Source organism: Episyrphus balteatus, chromosome 3 (genome assembly GCF_945859705.1).
Source record: "Episyrphus balteatus chromosome 3, idEpiBalt1.1, whole genome shotgun sequence".
NCBI classification, from domain to species: Eukaryota; Metazoa; Arthropoda; class Insecta; order Diptera; family Syrphidae; genus Episyrphus; species Episyrphus balteatus.
This window is the reverse complement of record NC_079136.1, coordinates 22,035,944-22,062,112: the sequence shown is the minus strand read 5'-3', so window position 1 is coordinate 22,062,112 and position 26,169 is coordinate 22,035,944. Positions and strand designations below refer to the sequence as shown.

At 31.1% G+C, this 26,169-nt stretch overlaps 1 protein-coding gene across 1 annotated transcript in view; it reads right to left on the bottom strand.

Annotated features, from left to right (window-relative positions):
• The window catches only part of LOC129913756 (elongation of very long chain fatty acids protein AAEL008004), a 62,252-nt gene extending 38,668 nt beyond the window's left edge, over positions 1 to 23,584 (bottom strand). Inside the window, exon 1 of the mRNA XM_055992587.1 lies at positions 23,013 to 23,584. The gene's annotated coding sequence lies outside the window, so the exon portion shown is untranslated. The remainder of the gene's footprint in view (positions 1 to 23,012) is intronic.
• Positions 23,585 to 26,169: the final 2,585 nt, after the last annotated feature.

The window sequence follows — 26,169 nt, the reverse complement described above, 5'->3', positions numbered from 1 at the left end:
ATCTTAAAATCTATACTGAAAGGGAATAGTTTTTTTTTTTTTTTCAAATTAACTCGAAAAATATGGGTCATATACAAAAAATTATTAAGATAAAAGTTATAGAAAATAAAATTTTCTACAAGCTTTACCTATATCAATTTTGTTAAAAATCAAAAATGGCCGTGTTATTCACTAAAACTTGTTTTTACTTAAAACAAAGATGGCGGCTCTGACTCAAGCTTGATTTCCCGAAATACTAGTTTTAAGCTCAGTGATCCCCTCTACCGTCCTATGAAAAAATTGCACGATCTAATTTTTTTTTCCATTTCAGCTTAATTTTTTGTACATTCTGACTGGGCTACTTTATATCATTTGTTTCAGTAGGAACCAAAGGAGATTGTTCAGGAAGTAAAGGCAACTTATTTCCAGATAAAAAAATGTATTCCGGGTTGTAAAAACTCATTTTTTTACGTCCTCCCATACAAATAAAAAAAAAACACATATTTTTGCTTAAGAAAAAGACAATTTTGCTTTAAAAACAAAATTTCAATGCAAACCGCATATTAGAAAAAATATATGTATATTGTGTAATATGCTAAATAAAAAATTCTTTTTACACTTTTGACTTTTTGGCCTTAAATTGGCCTTGATATTACAGTAAGAAATGGGACGAATATTAGAAGTTAAAAATATGCATTACTTTTATTAATTGCAATAAAATTATTTATTGCAATTTTGTTTTATTTGCAATAACATTTTTTTTTAAGCAAAATTATCTAAAGTTGTCTTAATTTATATTGTATGGTAATATTTAAAACGTGTGGAATTCCAAGTTGCAATTCCTATTACGGGTGCAACATAACTTTGTCTAAAAAGTAAAAGTATTTACGTAACTCGAAAAAAAAAATCCAAAAACAAGTTCATGTGAACTTTATATTAATTTCATTAAACTAAAACAAAAGTTAAAATTTAATCTTTCCAAACGCAGCAGAAAAAAAAAATTCAAAAAAAATAATATAAAGCAAGTTATTCTTTCCAACATCCCATCATTATACCTATCAAAGGGGGTCAATGTTCTTAAATAACATTTTTTTGTTTTTATTGATAACCGAGTTTTTTTTTTTTTCTTTTTTTTTTTGTTTAGTTTGTTTGAAAGATACGAATGTGATATTAGGTGATGATATGCTTATCATCATACACATCTCATTGATTACTACTTTATGACCCCCTTTGTATAAGATATTAACCAGTTTTAACGCAAGTGGATTAAATTAGACTTTTAGTTTTCTATTTTTATTTTTTTTTTTTCGAACTCCTAATCTACATGTTCATATATACGCATATTTTGATGGGCCCTTGTATTATGCAAATTTCTTAATTAAAAATCGTTCTTTAACTAAGTGTGTTTACAGAAACAAGGTGTTTTTTAGTTTAATCTTTAAATACCTGAAAATACTATATTGCCGAGTTATTAAAAATTTTCTAAGCTTAAATAAAAAAATATAAAAAAATTTGGTTGTTTATAGTTCCAAATTTATTTCTTATGATCTAAGCTTAATTTGGTTTTTTAAGTATTTTTGAATTCAAACTGAAAATGCCATGAGTTCTTATAACGTTTTGTGTTTGATCAATAGTTTTTACATTTTTCTGACCTCGCTTTCTTTCTTTCTTTTGACGATGTCTTTTTTTTGCTCCTTTTAATTTTTGTATTATTATTTACTTTATTATTTTTGCTCAAAAGTTCACGAAATAATTGAAAAAAAAAACTTAAAAAAAAACACCCTGTACTTCACATCGTTTTTTTTTACATCAGTTGCTGGGCGATGTCACCTGTTTCCCTATATTACTCAATTCACCGTGCCACTTTCTATATAATGAATTAAAGAAACTTGAAAAAAAAAAAAAAAAACAAAATAAAAAAACCAAGATAAGACTAAAGGCTTGGTAAAGCCGGCTAGGTTACCTACCATCAGTTAAGTTAAAGTGACCGACCATATTTTATATATCTATGCTTACGTTACGTACACGTAGGTAATACAACGCTACAACACTGTCGCCCACTTTAGGTCTCTGCTTTTTTCGGGCAAAGTTATGTGCGTGGTCCGACGCACACTCTGTTTTATTTTTTTGTCCCTGACTTTCATCAAATAAAAAAAAAAAATAATATTCAAGACCCAATGGAATTTCAAAATGTTTTTTTTTTTTTTTATTTATTTTTGTTGATTTTTTGTATTTAATTTTCATAACTCTTTTTTGAACAGTTTGGTTCGTTGGTTTGATAAGTGGATGGTGAGAAGAAAAAAAAAAGTTGCAAAGTAACTTCATCGCAGTGAAGTGGAAATGCCAATTGACGCGTTTTGATTCATTCAATGAATATGTATACTGGCAGCAATCACACAAGATTTGCACCACATACCAAATAAATAAATAAAAGAATTATAAAAAAATTAAAACAAGGGAAAGCATTTAGTGCTTGAAAAAAAATTAAAGAAATGTTCAACTTTTTTGTTGAGATTTTCTGTTGTCTTCCTGAATTGTGTTTAATCAGAGTTTTTCCAGCTGTTAGTTTAACGCATGGCTATGCACGTAATTTTTTTTTTTGGTTTTTTTGTAAATTGTTTAAAAGTTACTCATTTATTCCACTTTTGTAATCAACAATTAATTACGTAAGAAAAATTGTTCAAGAAAAAACTATGGAGGCTTGATGACTTGTCATTCCTTTAAATAAGTATTTTGTTCTTAATTTTATCATTTTTTTGAGACCTCAGTTATAAGCCCTCTTATATTTTTTTTTTGTTTAATTTATAATGAGTAAAGGGACAGGTAGGTGCTAATGAATTAAAACGAGAAACACATTTTATAAAAATGAACAAACGTCATTTCTGGAAAATATGTTTAAATTTCTTTTGTCAATATATGTTTTTGAAATTATCACTTTTGATTTCGTAATTCATTAAACAATTTTTCTTTCGTAATTAAAAGGTAGATTTTTTTTTATATTCTAGAGTCTAGACCTAACCTATCGATTAAAATTAATGATTTGCACTTAAAATCTAAGTAAATTTCTCCAAAGCGGTAACAAGAATAAATTGTGTATTGAGAGAAACTTTTGGACCCTACAAATTGAAAAATAACTTACACACACATGATAATTGTAAAAACAAATTTTCTTAAAAATATGTACAAATCATTTTGCACGTATGAAAAAAAAAAAATAAACAAAATAACCTTTAGATAGTACATCACACAATATATAATACATTAGGGCGTTCGTTATTTAAGGTTTTTTCGATAATCAAGTTCCTAAGTGGAAAAAAAACTATTTTAAAATACATAATAAAAAAAATCCCTTAATTTTTTTAGGTAAAACCTCAAAGTAAAATTTTTTGATGGGGTTCTTGTCTACATTGAATACCTACAGTTTTCAAAAAAGTATAAACCATTTTTCTAGGACCTGGTTTAGTAGGGACATGCAAACGGTCTCATAAGTCAACATATAGTACCTATTTAAAATGAGAAAAAACTTTAACCATCTTGGCGCGCCATCTAGCGTCAAAATAAAAATCTTTTTTTATTATTTTGAAATAGTTTTTCCACTTAGGAACTTGGTTCTTAAATAACGAACATCCTTATAATACATACATGAGCAATTAAGGAGTGGTTGGATATTCAGTTTATAATGGAACACGTGCTCATTCACTTTTTAAAAATATTTTGAGATGAGTGATGTACAAAGTAGAATGAATTTTAGACTTTAATTAAAAGTTTTGCCGTTTAGAACTTGGACTATTTACATTTTTACGTATTATGAATTAAACTAATAAAATTAAACTTATAATTAAGCTAATAACTAAACTAATAATGCATTTAACATTAAATAGCACGAAACAAAGTCCAAAAGTAAATATGGACTTTGGTGCACTACAAAAAAAAAAACAGTAAATCCTTGGAAATTTATTTTAATTATCTCTATCCCATTGAGCAAAAATAAACTACTACATATCGCCCCCTGAAGCCAGAAACATGAATGTGCATAAATGAAAAAGTTGAGAAAACTTGTTACAAGCTTGTAATTATTTTAGAAACAAGATAATCGCGTTTATTACCCTTCTATTGTTTCTGTTAAAGCTTTCATAAAAGTCAAACTTTAATCCAATACCACATTTTTTAAAGATCTTCTTCGCTAAAACTCTCGAAAACTTTTTGATAAAAGTTTCACCAGTGTACCTCACCCCAATCAGTTATGGTTTTTAAATAACTCAAAAGCTATTGGAGAAGTGAAATGATGAAATCTTGAATACACTAATATCTAATCATTACTTTTCCAAAGACTTAAAATTTGCTTTTAGCTTAATATAAAGTTAAATTGACTTACACATTAGTGTGGTTCACATTATAAGGCAAACAAATAAACCATATAATTCATTACTTCCCAAAATAATATTTTCCGACAGACATCAATACCAACCTATGCTGAAAGTTTTAGCTCTCAAAAGTAAAAAGAAGAGGGCGCTCATCAGCTTTGAAATATTAGACTTTGTTACCCTTACGGCCATATTATTCACTAGTTTAAAAAATACACTTAAATGTCAAAAATAAATCCAAATCCATAATATTCACTATCTCACAGTGAAAAAAATAGTCATTTTTAACTATTTTTTAACTATTATCATAGTTAAATTCGGGATAACTATTTTGGATTTTGATTTATTTTTGACATTTGGCAATTTTACATCCAGATGTATTTTTTAAACTAGTGAATAATATGGCCGTTAATATCTGATTATATCGTAATAGGACTTGGCTTGGAGTTGGAATTTAGCTTAAATATGATAAGCATACATGCTTGATTTTCATGTTTCTTTGGTTTCGAGTCATTCATATTTCATTGATTAATTCTGTTTTGTTTGAACTTTAAGCAAAAAATACTTACAGACGAATTTAAATGAACAAAAAAAATCTGTGAAAACATCACTTAACTAGTGTTTTTTATGAATGAAAAAACATATCATGAAAAACTTTACCACGTCAAAGCTTAATTCACTTGATAAATTTAAAAAAAAAAGTTAATTACTAGGCAAGAGCACCTAGCTAGAACAGCATCTGAGCAAAAACTTTGAGCCTGTTGAGCGCCCACTTAAGCATGGAATACACGATACAATCATCGCACACGATTTGCGTCGTACCGATATCGTTACCAATATCGAAAGAAAGCACATAAACCATGCGATTCACTAACGATTTCATTAACTGTCAAACAATTTTTCTCATTTTTATCCATTATTTGGTTGTTTGTTAAAAAAAAAATTATATAATATCAAAAACTAAATCAATGGTGAGTTGACAGCGCACACACGGTACCACCCCAATCTAATCAATCGCATACTACCTCTTGTTTTCCATCCTCAGCATTCGACCGTGCGATATGGGTACAGCGGCTACCTCGGTGCACACATACGATGCAATTATCGAATGCGATTCAAATTTTGTAAATCGGTACGATAATTGCACCGTGTATTCCATGCTTTACACTTCACCTAAAAAGCTGAAATTTCAAGTGAGTAATACAAAACGCATATGCAACCAATTTTTGACCACCCTATTACACATGGCACCGCACATACAAATTATTATCAAAGACCATTTCCTTTATATAACTTCGATTTCAAAATCTCATGCATTTCGAGCCATCAATTTTACTTTTTTGGTAGCACCTTCTGATACCAGAAAGATTACAAGACTTTTAATATACAGTTGTGTTCAAAATAATAGTAGTGCCTGCAACTTACTTACTTACGTGCCTGCAACAAAATAACATTTTTTATATTTACGGTGCTTCTACGGTTAAAAATTTAATTTCTTCGATGTCAAAGTTTGTAACGGTCAATTACTAATAAATGTATCGTAGTTTTTAAATGAAAAAGAAGGTGCTAAATAATTTTTCATTGACCTTTGGTTGTTCTTTCTAATTTGGCCTGTTCAAAATAATAGTAGTTAAAGTTATTTTTGAAGAATTTAAAAGCGGTTTATAACTTAGAATATTTATTTTTGCTTTAAAAGTAAGTACTCATATAATTTGGACAATTTTTCAACAAAAAACGATTTATTTCGGTTTTAATCTATTTAAAGTTCGAAGAGCAAAACACTGCAGTTCGGATAACGGAAACTTATACGAAAGCTGCTTGAAGAAGGGAAAACCTACTTGGAAATTCAAGGTTATATTAGGATGGTCCCCTACAATGGTAGCCAATGCAATAAACTCAACAAAAGACCCGAAACGCGCGGTAGAAAAAGAAAAAAGACCGTCGTAGATGACAGGCGTATTGTCCAGATGAGCAAAGTTGAGCCTTCTGCATCGCCGTTTCAAATCCAGAAAGCCTTAAGCCTGGATTGCAGTGCAGTGAACATTCGGAGACGACTGTTAGAGACTAATTTGTACGCTTGAAGTCCACGAAAAGTTCCGCGGAACATATTAAAAAGCGTATCCAGTTTGTAAATGACCACAAAAACTGGCCAACGAAGTAATGGCGTAACATATTGTTTACTGATGAGAGCAAATTTGTCCTCTTTGGTGGTACTGGATCTCCACAATACGTCCGACGTCCACCCAATACGGAATAATGTTCCAAAGTATACGACGAAAACAGTTAAACATGGAAAGTCAAAAATTTTAGTATTTTAACATATTTCTTTGTTAACAGCGGAACTTTTCGTGGACTTCAAGCGTACAAATTAGTCTCTAACAGTCGCCTCCGAATGTTCACTGCACTGCAATCCAGGCTTAAGGCCTTCTGGATTTGAAACGGCGATGCAGAAGGCTCAACTTTGCTCATCTGGACAATACGCCTGTCATCTAACCGTAGAAGCACCGTAAATTTAAAAAATGTTATTTTGTTGCAGGCACTACTATTATTTTGAACACAGCTGTAAGTTCTCAATCAGCTGACTTACTGCCTTTACATGTTTTAAGAGCTTGATAGCTATAACATGAAGGGGTTTTGAATTATTTCCATTGCAGTAACCTTCCACGTGCTTTCTTAAACTCTGGGCCTGAAAAAAATTCACCCAGCTTGAAACAAAAATGTTTCTTTAAATTTCACTAAATTATGTCCTATTTCCTAAATAAGTACATATTTTCTATTTCAAAGGTATCTTAACCTATTTGCAAAGATTGACGGAAGCTAATAATTTTATAATGTTTAATAAAGTTGTAATAAGTTACTGATAAACTTTTTTTCATTAAAAAAAATGTACTATAGTAATACAACTGAATTGAAAACTAACCATCGCAACAAAATACCTGTAACTTTGTCACTATTCCATCTTATTTTCTGTATATTTGTCTTATTTTATTTCCCTCTACTATAATTCTGAAATCCTTCAATCCATTTAATTTACTACTTCAAAATATTTCTTTCATCTATCATCTTCATCTTTATCTTTCCAAACAAATTTTTTTGTTTCGCTAATTTTTTTTTTATTACTCAACAAAATGCGAATAAATTTAACTCAATAAAAATAGTAGCTCTTACGTAAAATGATATGACCAGCGAAAATATAAAAAAAAATAATAATAAAATGCTATATACGCAAGTCAAGTGTCATTTATCTTTGTTAATTTAATTGTCTGATCTGATTGCATTGCATTGCATTACCCGATGACAGCTTGTTACTTCTTTATTATGCCATCTATCATAAGAGCAACGACATTGCAGTTCTTTGATGTTAATTATTTAATTAGAATAACAAAGTGTTACTAATTGTAACCTATATAAATTTCAAAAAACAACAAAAAAAATTTAAAAAAAATGACAATGACTAACTCTATCTCATGATGACGTGGAAGTTAATTAAAGGAAAGGAATAATGTACAAAAAAATAGTCGGGACGTTGTTTTTTTACTACAAATCGCGAGTAAAAATGTTAAATTTAAATTACTCGCAATTTTTAATTTTCTTCTTTTTTTACATATTCAAGCTTTGTAGATACTTGAGCAGCAATTTTTGTTTGTAAATGAAGATAGACACAAAAACTAAACAAAATCTTACTTACTACACTTCATTTTATGCATTATTTCCTTTTTCAATTGCGGTAATACCAAGTGAGAAGGAAAACAACAACAAAAATGTTTATGCTAATGACTTTGTAAGATTTCCATGGTTGCTTATGATTAATACTGCTAAGTGACTTTCACGTGATTTTAAACTGTGATTCAAATATTTAAAAAAAATAACCGACTTTGGCATTCAAGGAATTTATTAGAATGATTTTGTGATGTTACAGTCATATTGACTGGAATGCCAAAACTTTTAATGACCCCTTAACCTTAAACCTTGAAGATCCTATGACGAGGACTAAGCCAAGAGGACACAAAATCAGATGACCAACACTTGAACGCTTGTGTGCTTCTTTTTTTGTCAATTATTTTAAAAACATTTCCTGGAAATTAAGAAAAATTTCTTGACCAGTTGAAATTCCATATAAGCAAATGCTCCTCAATCATTCCTATAACGTCAATCATTGACCATCAAAACAATTTTTAAAAAGTGACACCATTACTCCAAAAAGTAAAAAAAAAAAAACTTAGAGAAGATGAAGGAAGAAGCATAAAATCAAAAACAATTTATTTGTTATCTACAAAATTATATACCAATTTAAATGTTGCTCACTTGACACAAGCATCTCATTGAATGTCATGACCAATTGAGTTATGGGTCAGTGGAGTAGTCGATGATGATTGTTGTAAACGTCATCATTTCAAAAGACTACGACAATGCCATAATCTTTCTTGGGCGTTTAAATACCTTTTATTTTATTTTTTTTATTATTTTCTTTTGTTGCTTTCTCTTCTCCTTATAATAATATAGTAGGGTTTGTCAATTTAACGTCATGGTACGATAAAAATAAAAAAAAAAATATGCAACTATACTCGGTGATCATTAATTGATAGTCGGGGATTTGCTGTTGTAGTTAATGGAATAAACTCTCTTTCATTGAGAAGTCAGCTCTTGCGAAGAACATCAATTCTTCTAACTTAAAAATTGATTTTAATGTTTCCATTTCCACCCTAAAATTCTCATCATTAAAAATTGTTTTTACATACTCCCCAGCCATGTCTACTTTTCCTTTTGATAAATTTAATCGACGCAATCTAACATGAAATAAATGAACCCGCATAGGATTCCAACTTTGTCCATGTAATAAAACTAACAACATAATTTTCTTTAGGGTTTGAAACTATCGACTAGAGTTCGATCAGTACTTTATGCTGGATCAGTAAAAAAAAAGTCACAGGGAAAAATGTATGAACTCTTTGTTAAAAAAAAAACAAATAAAATGAGGAATGGAAAATAATTATAAAATTGTATTGCTCAAAAAGTTAAGTATAAATCGAAATTTATGGAGAATGACAACTCGATGGGAAAAATCAGATGTTCGCATCCGGATTTCGGTAATAGGAAAGTTCATGGAAAGGCTGGCTTCAATCAATTGAATCTCATAACCACTAATTCCTAAGGAAGACAAAAATGACGTCTGCTAGATTCTTCTTGATAGCAAAAGTTTCAAACCTATCATACAGAAAATGACTAGTTAGTTCCAAACTCGCTAGTCTTTTTTGGTATCTAAGTGAGTCGGGTCTCTGCCCAGCAGCCACTTTAACATAACCTAACAATACTGAAAATAATGGAGGAATTTCTTTAAGCTTTTGGAACATACTAACATTCAGGGATTGCTATTTGGTGGATGCTGAGGTACGCGTTCGTATATCCAACGAAGCTTTAAACCCAATAGACCCCACAGAAGAATTTCAATGTTGAAAAGATGCAATTGTGAAAAAACTGCTAAACCCTAGGCCGACAAATTATGTTTAGAACTTGCGTGAAATGAGCCCAAAAGATCCTTTGCCAGGTTAGGATCAGGAATCCAAGGCTTCACAAAACTTCCACCGAGTAAGATATGGTTGGATCCCGAGGGTACTTACACAAACTAAGCAAAAATAGTTCCTTAATGGTGATGAAGTTTAACACTCCCCCCAATAAACAGCCATAAGAAGTAGACGTTAATAATAATAATATAATCAATGAAGCAACCGACTTAAACGAGATCAACACTTCAAAAAAAAAAAAAAGCAGAACTTTTTCACACACGAAAAATCCATTGACCATTTGTAAAATAAAGAGCGAAGGACAAATCCTTTCAACAGTTGATGTAAAGTTGTCTACTGATGATCTTAAATGACCTTAGTCATGTTTTATTGGTACTCAGTATTTTACTGAGTAAACATTTTATGCTTTAAACAACAACAAGCGATTACTTTTATTTATTATTATAAATCCTTAATTGTTAAAGGGTTAAAAATGTACACTTTTAGAAAAAAAAAATTTTCTGTAAAGCAACAAATAAAAAACTTTTGTTTATCCATTTGTTATAGTTTCCCGTGCAAAATTTTACTGAGCTAAGTATTGAGTTTCCCAAAAAACATGGCTCTTATCAGACATAAGCATTCTCATCGATACACACCGCCTTATTATTATTTTTAAACTGCTTATGACATTATATATTCGTATTCCAGTCAATCCATAAGACTTGGCGTAGTCAAAAAACGACTTCTGTAAAAGTTGCTTTGACTTTGATGAGGAAGAAGAAGAAGAAACAATCCAACATCTTCACTGCTCATGTCCTTCCCATTCCAGTAGACGTAAATTATACTTGGAAAAATACTTCTTAGAAGATACTAGTGAACTAATTAATACTGACATCTTCAACCTTCACCGCTTTATTAAAAGCTCGAACTGGTTTAATTAGTGAGGAATTTCCTTTGCAAAATCATGGTATCACAACGGACCAATAAGTGGTCTAAGTGTGTCAGTCTTTTTGCTGACCGCTACTTCTACCTAACCTAACCATCTGAGTGAAACTGATATCCTTTATCAGGATAATACTTGACACTTCTCATAGCTTCGACAAGATTGAAGAGAAAGCAGAACTCATCAACGTAATCCGCAATATCTTTGAAGATGATTTGGACTGGTAACAATTTTGAGTTATTACTGGTGCCCTTGTAATCAAAGCGTCAGAGGCGAACAAAACTATCTCTAACTAGAGTCGATTCCTATTACTCATTTGGTCAGGACGTCACTATCGGTAGAACCAACTTCAAAGTGGCCAATGAATGGCTTAACCTGATCACACTTGTAAACTCAACTAACGACTAAAGAGCGAAAATGTAGTCAGTGTTTCTTCTTTGAACAAGTTTAGATCTTTTCTGAAAAATGTAGATCCATAAACAGATGAAAACTCGGTTAGCATATTCGAGAGGAATTCTATCAAGGACTTATAGTCCAATTTGTATCAGTAAACAAAACAACAACTGCTAAAGACGACACAGCAACGAAATATTCGAGATGTTCTACTATTTTATATCCTATAAGGACTTCGCTAACAGTGTAAAAACCAACAGAAGGAAAGGAAGGTCTCGTCATCTCTCTCACTGAGTAGTGATCCTTTAAGGTTTATAAATTTATAGTGATCCTTAACGACTTGAGATGCGAAATTCTTAACGCCTGACTTGACATTGTACGTGTAATCGATTCTTGGAACTTTTTCTGGTAAATAATGTCTACTAAACATTTCTAAAACACCGATTGGCTAAAATAAGACTTAGTTCTTAGTGTTGTTGAATGTTGTTGGTCACTAGGCCTATGGGGTGTCGTGCCACAAAAAAAAGTTTTTTGCTATCGAATTTTCAATAGAAACCTTTTGCTAGTGGCCTATTTCGGATACCATGTGAAGGTTTGTTATATTTAAGAACACTGAACTGCACGCGCCTTTTTTTTGCCGGTTCTGTTTTACTCGCTGTCGAGACTATCACGTGGGAGTTAGTTTTCAGTGTTATAAACTTGAACGAGGAATTGCCAAATTTCGAACGTATCTCTTATCATTCCATAAGATATGCTTCTCATCTACATCAGTTCTTTTGCTGCAAGAACTGAGTAAAAAGTATTCATTAATTTTTTTTTCGTTGCTCTCCAAACTGATTCAAAGATATAAGCGCCTTTAATCTGCAACATTACATCTCAGATTATAAGGTGCTTACTCTGCGAAAGATACAAGATTGTGCGCATTGACCGACAGAATCGCGTTCGTGAATAAGGTGAACTTGTACTCGTCGTAGTACACGATGCACATTATTATGACACTTAAATTGGATGTGTTATTTTTGTTTTTTTTTTGCTTTTTGTTGCATTGCATTGCAATCTCGGAAGCATCCAGACACGCTATATTCGAGAACCGAGACTAATAGAAATAGAAAAAAAAAAAAAAAAACACAGACAGAGAAACATAGCAACGATCAGAGTCTCGTGCATTGAAGGTAAACATCAAAATAAAGATAATTGAATTTCCTCATAGTTTTTTCTCGTTCTCTCTCTCTTTTTTTTTAACCAGTTAAATAACTTTTAAGGTTAAAATAAGCAATAGAGTTTACATTAGACAGATATTTTACTTCGGAAGGCAAATCCAGTCGCATCACATTCCAAAATGATTGTTATTTCATTAACCAGTTATTATCTTGTATCAGGAAACTTCCTCTAACTAAAACAAAAAAAGTAACGCCTCTCTTTTAGTTGTTTGAAAAACAATCATGACTATGGAGAAAATATAAAATAGGTTAAGCAATAATTCATGACCACTATTGACGAGCACACAGAAATCTATTTATTTTCATTATCTAATCTAAAAGAGGAAGAGATAAAAATAAAAGATTGCAGAATATCGTTAATGCGAATTTATCAGTCGATAGTCAAGTGCGACTATTTAAAGTATCTTATCACAAAGCTTCGATGAATCACTCAATTTTGGGTATAAGAAGAGGTGTCGCAATTTAAATTTGCCCGATTTTAATAAGAGCTGATTAATAATTGAAAATGAATCAAAGAAATTTTTATAGGTGTATTGCATGGATTCGAGTTGATGACTAAGTTTCGAAATTGGCGTGATTTACATGGATTATCAGGAAAAGGTTTTGATTTATTTTTATTTAAAAAAAAAAAAAACAAGTATGCATTGACCGATCTAAAAATCTAGACATGCATTGACCGATTGTAAGCAGATGGGTTCAACTTTAAGTATAAAAATTAATTAAAAATTTTTCCAAATGATAACTTATCAAAACAAATCAACCATATTATTTTGGCGAATACACGACTTTTAAAATTTTGGAATGGATACTCCATGGAAAATGTCTTTCTCAAGAGAGGATGCAAAATGGAAAATTTTGGTGAGCAATATAGAATAAGACAGTACCTACATAACGTTACCATCGCCATAGAGTGCAAGAATTTTTCAATGGTATACTCACGAGTCCCAGCAATAATTGGAACATCATAAATTTACATAAAGCATTAAGAAGATCATCAAATTTCTTGGAAAACAAGGACTTAGTGCAATTGTTGTATATTATAGAGTGGGGAAGAAAGTTCACATAAGCAAACGCAGATTTCTATCTGTAAGGAAAGATACTAGAAGAATAGGAAAGACATAAAAGCTTATCAGTGCCTTGGACCATCTAAAAGAACCCTGCTTCAAAACTCTAGGAAAAATACTAACTGAATAGCTGTCTTGTTTATGGTCAAATGTTTTTTCTGTCAACTATGCAATTCCAAATTTGTTTCTCTCTCTTGATAGTTTTCGCCTCTTAACTACTTGAACTATAGATCGAAATTTTTTCTGTTGAATAATTTGTTTGGCGAATTAAATTTAAGTTGGTAGGTATACAACGTACGACAGACTATAATCTTATACAGCGTTTTGAATGGCAGAACAAAAGACGAAAAGTAATAAATAACTGAAAGCTGATAAAAGATTTTCTGCGTAAGAATTAACCGATTCATATTAATATTGAAGTTACTCTCAGGCATTGGCCCGTATGCATAAAAAATAGTAAATACTAGCAATAGGAAATTAATAAGTATTAACTTGGTTTGATATGCACAAAATGTGGATAAAAAAGTTTATACTTTACAATTTTTGAAGTAAAAGCATTTACTATTTTTTGTGCATATTAATCATTGTCACAAAAAATCGTTTGCCAACATGAAATGGGATTTGAGCATTAAAATACCATTTTTATGAAAATTGATTTAGTGAAGTACCTTAAATAACCTCCTGCCTGATTTTTTTCATCTGTCATAGAAGTATTTGTAATCAGGCACAGTAGGGCGTCATAATTCAACTAATTTAAAGTTGTTATGGGGGATCGGCTTTGAGGGAATTGCTTGTTAAAACGAAACAATTTTACTTTCGCAATCTTTTGATAAGTGTCGTACAATAAACAATAAACATCCTTGTTCCAATTTTCTTTAATTCATTGTATTTTTTCTTGGCTAGCACTGATCTGGATAGACAATCAGCTATTTTAGACAGTCTTGTTGGTTGAGGCAGGCAGATTTTAATACAATAATACAAAGCTCATGGGTACCATAAGTAATAATATGTATAATAGATACTAAGGTTTTTATGGTATAGTAGTTATGACTTGGTTTTACCATGTTAGGTATTCCCCGAAACATAAGAGATGAAATTTACTTATACAATGGAATCCATACCAACAGTGAGTCACAGTTCACCGATATAAAAAGTCATCAGGTTTGCCAAATCAATTTATCAAAATCCTCATGGAAGTCTCTTTATATTCAAATTTTAAATTCAATATTAAATCGAAAAAAATAGCAAACCGTCTTGCAAGTGCATGGTCTAGAGATCTTCTTAACCAATTCCGGTGTAGTAGATATTACTAGAACCTAGAACATAATGTACGATTAGAGTTCAAAAGCCCCGCTACCAGCTAGTCATCAAGAATGATGCACAATTACCTGCAAGAAATCATATATAAATAAATAAAAACTTGAGTCATTTTCTTGAAAAAAAAAACTAATACCAGACACAAAATACTACAAATTGCAATTGACTGATGATTCGACTGTCTACCAAAACCAACTTACCTTGATTTTTCTTCTTTGCTTTTTAAGTAGTATAGTAGCCTTGAACCTAACATCCAATCTATTCAATACCATGGTCCACCAACAAACTTGCATAAGCAACAAAAACTGCAAACCAACAACAAAAATAAGCTTCCCCATCTTTTAACTTCTTTTGAATTTGCACCTGCAGTTCTTGCACCATGCATGGCGTAGTCTCTTTATTTTTCTCTCATTTTTGTAGAAACCAGTTAAGCCACGTCATTTTCGAAACTTTATTTTTTTTTTATTATTAAAACATAACTCAGACTCTGACTCGACTAAACTAACGCACATGGTATGAAAAAGAGGTTTTTGTATTTGTACCAAGCAACAGCAATAATTTTCTGTTACAAAGTAAAAATGAGTGAAAAAAATATCTTACACAGTGCGGTATTTTGACCTAAAACGTGGTCATAAATCAAATTAGTCAATTTTGCCCACCAGCATTAATCTTATGTCCTATAACAGGTAGATAACCAGGCTACTTTTTAGTGAAGTCTTTCTACAAATTGTCTATCTACCAGAAGTTTTGAAGTTATGAGGGGCACCGGCTTTGAGAATGGGCATTTTGGACGTATGGCGGCCAGTAATGAAATTGGTATCAAATGAAAGAACTATAACTTAGCAAAAATTGTTACTATGGCCTTTTCGTTGTATTGCATTTAGAATGGAAGATATTGCAACATTAGTGTTGTTAATGCATCCAGCAATATGCGAAGAACAAATTGAATTACTATTTTAATTTAATTATGAAATATGAGTTTATGTAATTTTTTCAATGTTGGAAAACCTCAAAACTTGAATATCCAACCAATTGAACTCAAAATATTAATTAAAAAGCCAATATATTGGGTTCTATTGGTTGGATATCCAAGATAAAGGTCTTCAAGCTCGGAAAAATGACAGAACATAATAAGAATATTCAATGACGCTGTTCTGGACTGTTCCAGACAGAAAAGAACAGCTTTTTGCTGTTTATTGAGGTTTTTCTGTTCTGAACTGTTCTAATTTCCTGTTCATTGACGCTGTCTAGAACAGGTTTAGAACAAGATTTTTCGTTCTTGCTTTGAGTCAGTACAGGTTAGAACAGATTCGTGAGAAGTGTCAAAAGCAAAGCTGTCATTTTTTGTTTTTGTTTTGATTTAATTGTGTAAATATTTCTTATATCTTGCACTTAAAATACACGTTCAATTAAAAATATTGAGACAATCTGCGTTAACTGTTAAATGCTAAAATGTATATTATCCGTTTGTGAAGTACGTTAAAAGGATAAAAGTTCTGCACAATGTATATAAGAATTAACTACCTACATCAAAAAATAACAAAATCATTCTTGGCTGCGGAACGCCCAAGTTCTATACAAAATTGCCCATTCTCCTTTCATCTTTAAAACTTAATTTCTCATAAAACTATCTAGAGCCAATTTTTCAATAGTCAGATAAACCTCAGATAAAGCTTATTCTAGGAATAAAATTTTTTGTATCTTGACATTTATTCTTCTGATAATCTAACTGACGCACTGTGGGCTAGAACGCTATTTTAGCTGGAATTAATTATAGAAATTCTCGAAATAGTCTAAAATTGCAATTAAAGGCATTAAAATGATGTCGAATGATATAATAATGATAATTTTATGGCACAATAGACACTAATGATAAGAACAACAACAAAAATAAGCGAATTATTATGTAAAATGAGGTTTTCACATTTTTTTCTTAAGGTGTTTTCGCCAAAATTTAGCGATTTTAATCCACCCATGTTTTTCAAAATGGTAGTATGATTATTAAATTACACTTAGGAAAGTCCAGGGGGGTCATTCCGTAATTTTGAAAACGATAATCAAATCGATGATAATCGTTTTACAGTTTGAGAATCTTTAAAGCTATTTTAAGTCAATTCTGATTCAATATTTCCTAAATAGTTTATATAAATAAAAGTTTTCGTATCCTTAGAAGTCGTGTTATAGTCTAGGTGATTTAGTAGTTGCCTCTCACTCGGGTGTCCGAGGTTCGATCCCAGAAAATGAAATTGTTTTTTTTTTTTTATTTTCTCAATAATCGTCAATAAATAAACGATAGCTAAATAGGTCTCGTTTTTGGAGAATTTATTCGATTTTGGATGCAATATTTGATTTCTTTAAAGTTTTTATTAATTTATTCCAATCACCGATTAATTTGCAAACTCCACAAACAAAAAAAATATTTATGATTAATTTCTACAAATAACCATAATGTTAGAGTAAATTATTTTATTATTCAGATAGAAATATTTTTTGAAACCAGTTTTGCCAATACAAATGTTAATAAAGAAATTATAAAATATATAGCATTTAATGAGAGTGTTTTTCGGAGTGAATTGATAAACAATGAAATAGAAAATCTAGTTTACAGTAACGTAAAATGAAACTTCAAAATCATTCAGTCTGAAAATTAAAGCGGCTATGAGTAAGATGATGATCTCAAAAACAATAAGTTCGAAAAATTGCAATATCGGATGGTTTAATCAAAACTTATTTAATATGAAATTAAAAAAAATTCAACTTCATCAAAGAGCGGTTTGGACAAATAGTGCTGAAGACTGGAATAGTTATAGGTTATGTAGAAACAAGTACGTAAGTGATCTTCAACTAGCAAAAAATAATTTCATTGCCAAAAAAGTTGATCAATCTAACGACCAAAAAACAATGTGGAGAACAATAAAATCGCTTGTGCTTAATGAAGAAAAAAGTGAGATAGATCAAATTATATGTGAAAACAGAACTATAAAAAACAAGAAAGAGATAGCTGACAAGTTAAATAGCTTTTTTGTGAAAAGTGTTGAGGAAATAAATGATAAAATACCTTTTGAGACATACAAAAACTTAATTGATATAAACAGTGAAACCTTATTTAAATTTAAATTAATAAATATGACTGAGTTAAAATATATAATGAAAAACATGAACGGTAAAAAAGACTTTAACGGTTTGTCAACTAGGATGTTATTGATTGCTATGGACATTGTGGGGCCTTCTTTTTTGAATGTCTTAAACAACTCACTGAGTAGCGGAATATTTCCCGAGCACTGGAAGAAGTCTACTGTTGTGCCGATAGCAAAAGTGAAGAATACGGTAAATCCAGCAGAATTTCGCCCGGTAAACATGCTTATGACAGAAAGTAAAGTGTTGGAAAAAATTGTTCATAAACAACTACAAAGCTTTTTGGAATCGAACAACTACTTGAGTGACTATCAGTCAGGATTTCGACAACAACACAGCTGCGAGTCGCTTTTAAATCTGGTTGTGACACAGTGGAAAACTGATGTATATGAAAAAAAGGTTGTAGTTGCGGTTTTTTTGGACCTTCAAAGAGCATTCGAGACCATCGATCGAGACATACTAGTTCAGAAACTGAGAAGATATGGTATTGAAGGAGTAGAACTCGAATGGTTTAAGGGTTACCTATCAAAAAGAACTCAATATACAAAAGTAGCGAATGAAATTTCTGGAAGTATAGAAGTGAGACTGGGAGTGCCTCAAGGAGCAGTTCTGGGAACACTTCTTTTCATCATTTATATCAATGATCTGGAGAAAGTTCTAAAACATTCAAAGGCCAGAATGTTTGCAGATGACACGCTTATATACGTTTCGGGAAACACAGCGGGCGAATGCATCAATCAACTTAATGCTGATCTAAAAAACCTAGAAGAGTACTTCAAAATGAATAAATTAAAACTTAATGTTAATAAATCAAAAGCTATTATAATTAATGGTGATTCAACTGAAAATATAATTATCAATGAAAATAATATAGAAAAAGTAAATGAAATCAAATACTTAGGAGTAATTTTAGATAGAGAACTAAGTTTCCAGAAGCATATAAATTACATTTGTAACAAAATTGCAAAGAAGATAGGCTTTTTCCAAAGAATTCGAAATAGATTATCGCCAAGTTGTGCAATAAAAATTTATAATGTTATGAATAAGACACATTTTGAATATTGTTCAACAATACTGTTTTTAGGTAATAATCAAATGACTGAGCGTTTACAAAAGTTACAAAATCGCGGAATGAGGTGTATTTTAATGTGCAATAGGTTAACACCAATACAATCAATGCTAAATACTTTACAATGGCTTACAATAAATCAGAGAACAATCATGAATGTACTTATATTTATATTTAAAATAAAACATAATATGCTGCCAAATTATTTATTTAATAAGATAGTTTATGTATCCGATGTGCAACCATATCAGTTAAGAAACAGAGGTGATTTTAGACTACCATTTCTATCAACTAGCAGATCTCAGAATATATTGTTTCATAAAGGTTTTAAACTATTTAATAATCTGCCAAATGAATTAAAAGTAGAAAACAATGTGATAATATTTAAAAAAATGTTAATCTCATATGTAAAATCTAATTATTGTTAATTAGTATTTAAGTTTTTTCTTTATATTAGTTTTTTAACAAAATATTGTAAATAATAGCTAAAGCTAAATAAAGAATCAAATAAAAAAAAAAAGCTATTCTGTTACTTTCTAATGCTTTTCAATGTAAACATCGTGCTGAACTGCAAACAAATGCCTTTCAATTTAAAAAAATCATCAGGGATCATTAAAAAAAGCATTAATAAGTAACAAAATAACCAAAAAAAAAACACAACAACAGTTTGAAACATCCTTGAGGAACAATTTTAAAAGTTCCGTCCATAAGATGGTTCTGTTGGTTTGGGGTGATATTTCATTACCGAAAATAAATTAATTATGAAAAAGAAAAATTGGGGTCTTATTTCATTTTTCTAAAAAAGTTCAAAACAAGTTGGGGCCTTATTTCATTTATTTTTGGGGCATTTTTTCATTTCGATGGGGCCTTGTTTTATTGGGGCATAGGTATTTTCATTATGAAAAAATACACCAATTTGGGGCCTTATTTCATTTTTTCTTTTGGGGCCCTATTTCCTGGAGCCTAATTTCGCGGAGCCAAAAATCAGGGCTTAATGAAACAACTTGAGTAAAAAAAAAACAAAATATGTAAATTACTAGCTGTAACAAAAGTTATAGCACAGGATTCTATGTGCATTTTTTGATTTTTAATATTTTGTATTCCTTTTGTGGGCAAGCACTTACAGTGCTGTGAAAAACATTCCGGATTTTTTTTGTCATTTTCATCAAATGAAATTTTATAACACAAAACTGGATCAAAATATTGTTTTAATATTTTTTCTAGATCGTTAATATATCAGTTAAGGAATTTGAACACAAAAAAATGTTCTTTAATACATTCAAAAATTTTAAAAATTGAAAAATGAAGGAAAGTCAGAATTTCGTCTGTGCAAAACTAACCGGATTTTTCAAGGATTTCGATTCTCGGTGTTGAGGTAACGATTTTAAGCGCCATTTGTTTGTGGTGACAAACAAAGTTGTTAGCTTTATGAAATGTATAAATAATTTAATGGAATAACGGATTGTAGTCATAAACTTCATAGACTTCTTAAATGATTTATGAGGAGCTTAATCTGCCTTCAACATAAAGTACAGTAAGGAAGGCTTTGAGAGATTTGGTCTTAATCTCTTTCCGCTCGGAAAAAAGTCATTCCTTAATACTAAGCATTGTCTAAAAAGGTAGGCAATTAAAGGATCTTAAGAAACACTTTAAATTTTCAAATAAAAATACTTCATCATGGTTGTATTTAGAAAAAAATAATCTGAATTGCTCGATAACAAAACGGAAAAATATTTTTTTCAATGATAAAAGCAATTTTAACTTGTTCTATTCCGATTGTAAAATGGCATCCAGGCGCTCAAACATGGACATGTTTGAAAACAAAACAATATGCTCCCTACCGTGAAGCACAGCAGAGGATCATTGACAGTTTGGGGTTTTTCTAGCTGCAGGCTCTACCCCGTTACACAAAATCAACGGAATTATGGATCATTTCCACAATGGAGAGATGTTGGAGTAGATAATGGCTCCATAAAAGGAGCCTTTACATTGGCTCTTCCTGCAAGTTATGATGCCAAAAATTCTTAAAAACTCGTAAAAACATTAGTTCGGGGTAGACAATACTCCTGGCTTGGAATAGCCGGAACAATTATCCGACTTGAACCCGATTGGAAATTTTGTGGGCCATCTTTAAGTGACTGGTAGAGAAGGAAAAGCACACCTCATTCATTTTTCAATTTTTAATTTTTTTGTATGTGTTAAAGGTCTTTATTTTCTGTTGAAATTGCTTAACTGATATATAAACGACCTAGAAAAAATACTTAAGCAATATTTTGTTTCAGTTTCTTGTTATAAAATTTTATTTGAAAATTTTTCCTTCCAAATAACTTTTTAGGCATTTGGTAGCTATTTGATGTGAATAATGCGCCCAAATATTTTTTGGCCAGGTTTTATACCAAAATACCGCACTGTAAGTTGGTCAAGCAAAAGAAGATAGTTCGTTAGCAACAAACATGATTTTTTTTAAACATTTATTTACCCCGGATACATCACTCATTCATCCTGTGTGCAATACAGTGATTCTATGTAGGTAATCTCTCATTCCAAATGCTTTTGAATTATTCTTAGGAAAATGGGGCTAGTTCACCTAAAACAACAAGCCAACACCTTTCTTTATCAAAGATAAACAAGTGGAATCCTTTTCCTTCCACCAAACAAAAAAAAAAAAACATTAACTTGGAAAAAACATGCAACAAATGATATCATTTTGTCACTTTATCTAATTAGTAGTTCTTTTTTGGTGTGAGATTGAGAAGTGATATATCTACGTAAAGGTGAGTGAAGAGTGAGTACCTGTTTATTTTTCTTTTACTTTCAACACGGTAACAAAAAAAAGCAAGCAAAGTAACAAAAATAATCAAAAGCAAAAAAAAAAAAAATAACATGTGCCTGAAAAAAAAATCGAGTCATCTTCCTCACTCTAATAGTGTTTCCCGTTAATTATAATTACCTACACAAAAATGTATTTCATTTTCAATAGGGGGGTTCACATTGACTAACTTACCGGACAGACCAGCCGCCGTTTGGTCTGATCTGATGCTGTTTTGATAGTGTGAACACCCATCCGACGACCTGTCCGGTTTGCCGGATGGTTTTCAAAAAATTTTGATTTTTTGGTGGTCGGACGGACATGTTAGTCAATTGAACGACATGTCTGTCCGGCAGACAGTGATAATCCATTCTCTTGAATTTGAGAGCAGAATAGGTGAAAGATACATTAAAAATAAGATGAAAAATGGGTTTTGATGAAAATTGTCTGATGAGTGTGGACGAAAAATATAATTCAGCCATCAGGCCAAATGACAATGGGTCTGTCCGGTAAGTTGGTCAGTGTGAACCCCCCTAATGGAGGAGAATTGAATATACCGTATGAAAAAAACACCTCTCTTCCGCAACAACGGCTTTAATACAATCTGCATGACACTTTTGCAATAGCCACCCAAATTTCATTCCCCATTAATGCCACTCAATGAGAGAAAGTCGTGTTGTGTGATGTCTATCTGTCTCTTAATTGCGAATATTATGCAAAACGTCAAAATGAAAAGGTATTTGACAATAAAACAAAAGTGGAGAAAAAAAATAATAACTGTAAACTCACCCAATATAACCAAATAAATACATAAATAAAAAAAAAAAAACCACCCACCACCGCCCACTCTGTCACTTTGACAGTAGCTCAAACAAACACACAAACAAATTACAAATAAAAAAAAAAAATGACACAAGGATGATCTAATATGCTTGAAAAAATGTACAAGGACGATGATATATGGTGGATACCTCTCTCTAATCAAGATAATCAAGGGGTCAAGCGCGAAGGAGGCAGAGAAAATCAACAGAAATCTAGGGCACCGGCTGTTTTCCTTCCGCAAGGATATGTTTATACTGGGAGTGAGTGAATACACTAGTCTTGTCAAAATTTGACGTGTGAATGCGATGACTAATTTCAAGGAATTTTTTTTTTTTCATTCCTTGCACAATTTTTTTTTTTTGCTACAAAAAATTTAGAAGAAAAAAAAAAACTTACACAAAATAAATTGATGAAGATGCACGGAATTTGTAACTAAAAGAAAATCACGTTAAAATCCCGTGGATAAAATTGATTGAAAAAAACACTTCAAGGTTTTATTTTCTCAAAGACAAAAAAAAAAAAAATTGACTCACTTTCCTCTTTCGTTCGAAAGACGAGAATTTTTAGCAAAAAAAAAAAGAAAAAAAACCTATTTTTACGATAAAGGTATATTCTTTAGGGCGGCAGCAGCAACAAATTGCGTGTATGTAATTCTTCCGTTCGCGGATAAAACCAAACTCAACTCGAGCAGCGCGTTGCACATTGGTTTTAAAATACAAAAATTTTACAATTCACTTTGGTTTGGAGTTGATTTTTTTTATTCGGAATTAAACGCGGGCAGATGGCGGCTCTGTGACGACGACGAGTCGGAGCGTTGACAGCAACGAACAACGACAACGAATCGAATACACCAACGAAGAAAAAAACGAACGGTGAACAGTTGAATCGAATAACACAAATCAATCTTCTTGTTTGTGAATGAGAGCCGACTAGTACGACTAGCATGCAATGAGAGATAGTTGATGAAGATGATGAACGGGGGCGACCACGACCACGGGTCAAATTGGCTAGGAGAGTAGTAGAACAAGTTGATGCATGGATGCGGGGTGGATGGAAGCAAAGGCAAACGGCACCACTGTCCAAAGGTTAACTGTTTTAATATAGCCTGTGGAATGTTTTTTTTTCTGCGTGTGCGGGAGGAGTGATGGCATTAGAAAAAAATTGGATAAAAAAGAGACGGATGGAAAGTATTTATGTTGGTGTTGGATATATTTTATCTGAGTAGTGTGCATGTTTGTGTGTGTGAATGCAAAACTGACAGTTGGATATATCGGAGTACAGTAAGGGAAGAATGTTTGACTGGATATTCGGAATTGATTAAGTTGGAAACGTAAGTGAAATTTCGGAATAAGATAAAATTTGTGATAAATGTCATTGAAGATAGTTAATACTATGTTCTAGGGATGGCGGTTGTTAGTAAAAAAAACCGGTTTTCGGATTTTCCGGTTTTTTTACTTTCGGTTAAACCGGGTCAATAAACCAGTTTTTGGAAAAACCGGGTTTCGGTTTTTTTTGCTTGATTTGACAGTAAAAAAAAAATGTTACCTAATTTGTCAACCAAAAAAAAAAAAAAACTTTTCGAAGAAAATCCCTGAGCAAAGCTTTTTTTAGTTTGATTTTGTATTAAGAGTTCTTAACTCATTCTTAATAGGAGTTTGAGGAATTTTTTAAGCTGAAAATGAATATACAAAAGTAGGGTCAATGTGGGTAAATGTAAACAATTTCATGTCTTTTTTTCTTTTGACTTTAGATTTTAATATGATTTTACGGAACAATTTGACAGGTATCTTCAAATGCAAATATGAAATGATGGCAATTCTTTTTTTATAAATAGGTCTGTTTAATGAAGAAAAACCAGAAAAGAATAGATCAGAACAGCACAAATGAATGAAAGCTGTCAAAACAAATTAGAACAGAAAAGATCAGCTACCTGTTTTATATTTTTGGCAGTTTCCAATCAGCCGTAAATTTAAATTTTAAATTTAATTTTAACACTTAATGTTTTAGGGAACTTGAACGGTCAATGTATGACCAGACGTGGATTTTATTTCAATTTGGTAATTTTCCATATTTTAAATTATTTTTAATATGTTTTATAACGATTGAATTGAAAAAATTTGTTTGATTGAAAAAAAAAAAAAAAACAATAAATTGGCAAATGATATTTTGGCATTTGACAGTTTTCACAAAGCTGCTCCACCAAAAAAGTAGGAGCAGAAAAACTTGAACTTTTCTGTGCTAAACAAATTCATGAAACATAAAATGACAGATTGTAGAACAAGTTGGGGTGAGTTTTTTTTCATGAAACACAAAAACTTGTACTTTTTGGATCTTTTCTGTGCGGATCAGATTCATTAAACAGACCTAATATAAACAAATATTAACCAAATTGTTTAAATTGCTGTCAAATATGGCATGTTTACAAATACCCCACCATGTTTGTGTTTTTTTTTACAAATTCGGTTTAAATGTAAACAGTGGTTTAAAATTAAGATTTTCCTCTTTATCATATGGATAACGACTTGAAAAACGTTCAAGAAGGTATTTGAAAAAAACTTTTTCAAATTCCAATAAAAGTTTTTGTTTCCTTCCTTTGATTCTTTATATAGGCCCCCAAGTATGCATGCTTAGCAGCTCTGAACGTCATATTTTTATTTTTTTTACGTCAAAGACCGATTTTGCAACATCATTCACTGAAAATGATGGTGTTGGCTACTTTAAAATGTGACTCCGCGGCACTTTAGCAATAGTAATTGACTGAAACTACTTTATTTTTATTAAAACCAATAATTTCAGCAAAAATATATGTTTACATTTACCCGTTGTTTACATTTTCCCATCATGAAAAATATTCTGGGGTAAATGTAAACACATGCAAATCGACATAAATGTCCTGTATTTTAAAATTTGTTTGTTTCACATAGAATCTACATCAAAATTCGAAACTAAAAAGTATTTGCAAATTGTACTGACTGAATCTGCAAAAATTTTTAATATTTCAGAAAGACTAACGACTTGTTTGACACTTTAAATAATTATCTTTCACGGAAAATACGCTCGTCGAATGAATTCTCTATTGACAGCAATCAGAGGTCGTTTGAACGCGACACTACTCGAAGTGTCTCACGGGTCGTTTGAACGCGACACTACTCGAAGTGTCTTGCACTCCATATGTTTTCATGCAGAAATGTTCCTTGGGGTCTAAATAGTAAGAAAAAAGCTTTTTTAAAATTTTCTATCGAGCTATTCGTTTTTTATGAGCTTAATAAGTTATGAAAAAACGTACTTTTACGTACTTTTTCACACGTTTTTGTTAATAACTCTGTTAATAATAATGGTAGAAACTCAAATAATGGCTCTATTTTTAGAAAAAATATCCCTCTTTTTAACGGCATTTCAATCAAATTAGTGGCATTTTTAGATCTTCAGATATTCGAATCTAAATCCGTTCATTTTTTCTGTCCAATTCGATTTCTCTAATCAATAAGTAAGGTTTATGGGTAAGAAAATTTTTGACTAACCAAAAAACTTAAAGGAATGCAAACATTTTTTG